The sequence below is a fragment of the Falco peregrinus genome, chromosome 21 (assembly GCF_023634155.1).
Source record: "Falco peregrinus isolate bFalPer1 chromosome 21, bFalPer1.pri, whole genome shotgun sequence".
Taxonomy (NCBI): domain Eukaryota; kingdom Metazoa; phylum Chordata; class Aves; order Falconiformes; family Falconidae; genus Falco; species Falco peregrinus.
The window spans coordinates 1,835,674-1,841,606 of NC_073742.1; positions in this window are offsets into that span (position 1 = coordinate 1,835,674).

Sequence of the window (5,933 nt, forward strand, 5' to 3'; positions counted from 1 at the left end):
CCCGTCCCAGCCCACCACAGCCCATCCCAACCCAGCAGAGCCCGTCCCAGCCCACCACAGCCCGTCCCAGACCGTCCCAGTGCACCTCTGCCCGTCCCAGCACACCACAGCCCACCACAGCTTGTCCCAGCCCACCACGGCCCACCACAGTTCACCACGGCCCGTCCCAGCCCACCACAGCCCATCCCAGCCCACCACGGCCCGTCCCAGCGCAGCAGAGCCCGTCCCAGCCCACCACGGCCCACCACAGCTTGTCAAAGCCCACCACAGCCCACCACAGCCCGTCCCAGCCCGTCCCAGCCCGTCCCAGACCACCACAGCCCTTCCCAGCCCACCATAGCCCACCACAGCCCGTCCCAGCCCAACACAGCCCGTCCCTACCCACCACAGCCCGTCCCAGCTTACTATGGCCCGCCACGGCCCACCACGGCTTGCCACGGCCCACCACGTCCCGCCACAGCCCGTCCCAGCTTACCACAGCCCACCACATCCCGTCCCAGCCCACCACAGCCTGTCCCAGCCCGTCCCAGCCCACCAAAGCCCGTCCCAGCCCACCACAGCCCGTCCCAGCCCACCACAGCCCGTCCCAGCCCACCACAGCCCGTCCCAGCCCGTGTCAGACCGTACCAGCAACCACAGCCCGTGCCATCCCGTCCCAGCCAACCGCAGCCCGTCCCAGCTCGTCCCAGCCCACCACAGCACGTCCCAGCCACTCCCAGCCCACCATAACCCGTCCCAGCCCACCACAGCCCATCCCAACCGAGCAGAGCCCGTCCCAGCCCACCACACCCCGTCCCAGACCGTCCCAGTGCACCTCTGACCGTCCCAGCCCACCACAGCCCGTCCCAGCCCACCACGGCCCACCACAGTTCACCACGGCCCGTCCCAGCCCACCACAGCCCGTCCCAGCCCACCACGGCCCGTCCCAGCGCAGCAGAGCCCGTCCCAGCCCACCACGGCCCACCACAGCTTGTCAAAGCCCACCACAGCCTGTCAAAGCCCACCACAGCCCACCACAGCCCGTCCCAGCCCGTCCCAGCCCGTCCCAGCCCACCACAGCCCACCACAGCCCGTCCCAGCCCGTCCCAGCCCGTCCCAGCCCGTCCCAGCCCACCACAGCCCACCACAGCCTGTCCCCGACCATTACAGCCCGTCCCCGCCCACCACAGCACATCCCAGACTCACCAGAGTCCGTCCCAGCCCAACACAGCCCGTCCCAGCCCAACACAGCCCGTCTCAGCCCAACACAGCCCGTCCCAGCCCAACACAGCCCGTCCCAGCTTACCATGGCCCGCCACGGCCCTCCACGGCCCGCCGCAGCCCACCACAGCCCAGCACAGCCCGTCCCAGCCCACCACAGCCCGTCCCAGCCCACCAAGCCCATCCCAGCTCGTCCCACCCCATGCCAGCCCATCCCGGCCCACCACGGTCCGTCCCAGCCCACCACGGCCCACTTCAGCCCACAACGGCCCGTCCCAGCCAACCAGCACCCGTCCCAGCCCACCACAGCCCGTCCCGGCCCACCGCAGCCCGTCCCTGCCCACCGCAGCCCGTCCCTGCCCACCGCAGCCTGTCCCGGCCCACCGCAGCCCGTCCCAGTCCACCACACCCTGTCCAAACCCACCACAGCCCGTCCCAGCTTACCAAAGCCCACCACAGCCCGTCCCGACCCACCACAGCCCGTCCCAGATCACCCCAGCCCTTCCCAGCCCGTCCCAGCCCACCACAGCCCGTCCCTGCCCACCACAGCCCGTCCCTGCCCACCACAGCCCGTCCCTGCCCACCACAGCCCACCACAGCCCGTCCCAGCCCACCACAGCCCGTCCCTGCCCACCACAGCCCACCACAGCGCATCTCAGATCACCACAGCCTACCAGAGTCTGTCCCGGCCCACCACAGTCTGTCCCGGATGACAACAGCTTGTCACCAGCCCACCACAGACTATCCCAGCTCACGACAGCACGTCCCAGCCCACCACAGCTCACCAAAGCCCGTTCCAGACCACCAGAGCGCGTCCCAGGCCACCACAGCCCGTCCCAGATTACCACGGACCGTCCCGGCCCACCACTGCCCGTCCCGGCCCACCACGGTTCGTCCCGGCCCACCACAGCCCGTCCCAGCCCACCACGGCCCGTCCCAGCCCACCACGGCCCGTCCCAGCCCACCACGGCCCACCACAGCAGATCTCAACCCACCACAGCCTGTCCCAGCCCACCACAGCCCTCCACAGCTCTCCACAGCCCGTCCCAACCCACCACAGCCTGTCTCAGCTCACCACAACCCACCACAGTGCACCAGAGCCTGTCCCAACCCACCACAGCCCGGCCCAGCCCACCACATCCTGTCCCAGCCCACCACAGCCCACCAGAGCCCGTCTCAGCTCACCACAGCCTGTCCCAGCCCACCACAACCCACCACAGCCAAACACGGCCCACCACAGCCCGTCCCAGCCCACCACAGGCCACTACAGCACACCACAGCCTACCGCAGACCACCAGAGCCCGTCCCAGCCCACCACAGCCCGTCCCAGCCCACTACAGCCCATCTCAGCCCACCACAGCCCACCACAGCTTGTCCCAGCCCACCACAGCCCACCACGGCCCGTCCCAGCCCACCACAGCCCGTCCCACCCCTTCCCAGCCCACCACAGCCCGGCCCGGCCCACCACAGCCCGTCCCAGCCCACCACAGCCCACCACGGCCCAGCCCGGACCACCACAGCCTGTCCCATCCCCCACAGCCCTTTCCAGACGACCAGAGTCCGTCCCAGCCAACCACAGCCTGTCCCAGCCCACCACCACCCACAACAGCCCATCACATCCCGTCCCAGCCCACCACAGCCCGTCACAGCTCGTTCCAGCCCACCACAGCTTGTCCAAGCCCACCACAGTCCGTCGCAGCACACCACAGCCTACCACAGCCCGTCCCAGCCCACCACGGCCCATCCCGGTCCACCATGGCCGATCCCAGCTCACCACGGTTCGTCCCGGCCCACCACAGCCCGTTCCAGCTCACCACAGCCCGTCCCAGCCCACCACAGCACACCACAGCTTGTCCCAGCCCACCACAGCCCACCACATCCCGTCCCCGCCCACCACGGCCCGGCCCGGCCCACCACGGCCCGTCCAAGCCCAACACGGCCCACCTCAGCCCACCACAGCGCGTCCCAGCCCACCAGCGCCCGTCCCAGCCCGTCCCAGCCTGTCCCTGCCCACCACAGCCCGTCCCAGCCCACCACAGCCCGTACCAGCCCACCACAGCCAACTACAGGCTGCCCCAGCACGTCCCAGCCCACCACAGCCCACTACAGTCCGTCCCAGCACGTCCCAGCACATCCCAGCCCATCCCAGCTCGTCCCAGCCCACCACAGCCCACTACAGCTCATCCCAACACGTCCCAGCCCGTCCTAGCCCACCACAGCCCGTTCCAGACCACCACAGCCCGTCCCAGGCCACCACAGCCTGTCCCAGCCCACCACAGCCCGTCCAAGTACACCACAGCCCGTCCCAGCCAACCACAGCCCACCGCAGCCCACTGCAGCTCGTTCCAGCTCGTCCCAGGACGTCCCAGCCCGTCCCCGCCCAGCAACGCCCGTCCCGGCCCATCACGGCCCGTCCCAGCCCACCACGGCCCACCTCAGCCCACCACGGCCCGTCCCAGCCCACCAGCTCCCGTCCCAGCCTGTCCCCGCCCACCACAGCCCGTCCCAGCCCACCACAGCCCGTTCCAGCCCACCACGGCCCGTCCCCGCCAACCACGGCCCTTCCCCGCCAACCACAACTTTTCCCAGCCCACCACGGCCCGTCCCGGCCCACCACAGCCCACCACAGCCCGTCCCAGCCCACCACAGCCCGTCCCGGCCCACCGCAGGCCGTCCCAGTCCACCACAGACTGTCCAAGCCCACCACAGCCCGTCCCAGCTTACCACAGCCCACCACAGCCCGTACCAGCCCACCACAGCCAGGCCCGGACCACAGCAGCCCGGCCCGGCCCACCGCAGCCCGTGCCGGCCCACCGCAGGCCATGCAAGCCCACCGCAGCCTGTGCCGGCCCACCAGAGCCCGTCCCAGCCCACCAGAGCCCTTCCCAGCCCACCAGAACCCACCAGAGCCCACCAGAGCCGGTCCCAGCCCATCCCAAACCACCACAGGCCGTCCCAGCCCAACACAGCCCACCACAGCCCGTCCCAGCCCACCACAGCCCACCACAGCCCGTCCCAGCCCACCACAGCCCGTCCCGGCCCACCACGGCCCGTCCCAGCCCACCACAGCCCTTCCCAGCATACCAAACCCCGTTCCAGCCGACCACGGCCTTTCCCAGCCCGTCCCAGACCACCACAGCCCTTCCCAGACCACCATAGCCAACCACAGCCTGTCCAAGCCCACCACAGCCCGACCCAGCTTACCACAGCCCACTACGGACCGTCCCAGCCCACTACGGCCCGTCCCAGCCCACCACGGCCCACCACAGCCCACCACAACCCACCACAGCCCACCACGGCCTATCCAAACACAACACGACCCACCACGGACCACCACAGCAAGTCCCAGCCCACCACAGCCCGTCCCAGCCAACTGCGGCCCACCACATCCCAGTACGGCCCACCACAGTTCACCACGGCCTGTCGCAGCCCACTACGGCCCGTCCCAGTTTAACACGGCCCGTCCCAGCCCACCACGGCCCGTCCCAGCCCACCACGGCTCACCACAGCCCACCACGGCTCACCACGGCCCGCCATAGCCTGTCCCAGCCCACCACGGCCCGCCACAGACTGTCCCAGTCTAACAAAGCCCACCACAGCCAACCATAGCCCACCACAGCCCGTCCCAGCCCACCACAGCCTGTCCCAGCCCACCACAGGCCGTCACATCCCGTCCCAGCCCACCATAGCCCACCACAGCCTATCCCAGCCCACCACAGCCCTTCCGAGCCCACCACAGCCCACCAGAGCCCGTCTAAGCTCACCACAACCCACCACAGCCCACCACAGCCCGTCCCAGTCCACCACAGCCCGTCTTTAGCACACCTCAGCCCACCACAGCCCGTCCCAGCCCACCACAGCCCGTCCCAGCTTACCACAGCCCACCACAGCCCGTCAAGGCCCACCACGGCCCACCACGGGCCACCATGGCCCGTCCCAGCCTGCCACGGCCCGCCACGGCATACCACAGGCCATCCCAGACTGCCACAGCCCGTCATGGCACGCCACAGCCCATCCAAGACCGCCACAGCCCGTCCCAGCCCACCACAGACCACAACAGCCTGTCCCAGCCCACCACACCTTATCCCAGCCCACCACAGCTTGTCCCAGCCCGTCCCAGGCAACCACAGCCTGTCGCAGCTCACCAAAGACCGTCCCAGCTAAACACAGCCCGTCCCAGCCCACCACAGCCCCTCCCAGCCCACCCCAGCCCCTCCCAGCCCACCACAGCCCGTCCGTGCCCACCACAGCTCGTCCCCGTCCCACCACAACCCGTCCCAGGCCACCACAGCCCATCCCAGGCCACCACAGCCCGTCACAGGCCACCACAGCCCGTCACAGGCCACCACAGCCAACCGCGGCCCGTCTCGGCCTGCCACGGCCCACCACGGCCCACTACGGCCACCCACAGCCCACCACGGCCCACCACAGCTGGTCCAAGTCTACCACAGCTCGTCCCAGACAACACGGCCCGTCTCGGCCTGCCACAACCCACCACGGCCCGCCATGGCCCACTACGGCCCCCCATGGCCCACGACGGCCAGCCATGGCCCACCACGGCCCGTCACAGGCCGTCCCATCCTGCCACAGCCCATCCAAGACCGCCACAGCCCGTCCCAACCCACCACAGCCCAGCCCAGCCCACCACACCTTATCCCAGCCCACCACAGCCCGTCCCAGCCCGTCCCAGGCCACCACAGCCTGTCCCAGTTCACCAAAGACCGTCCCAGCCC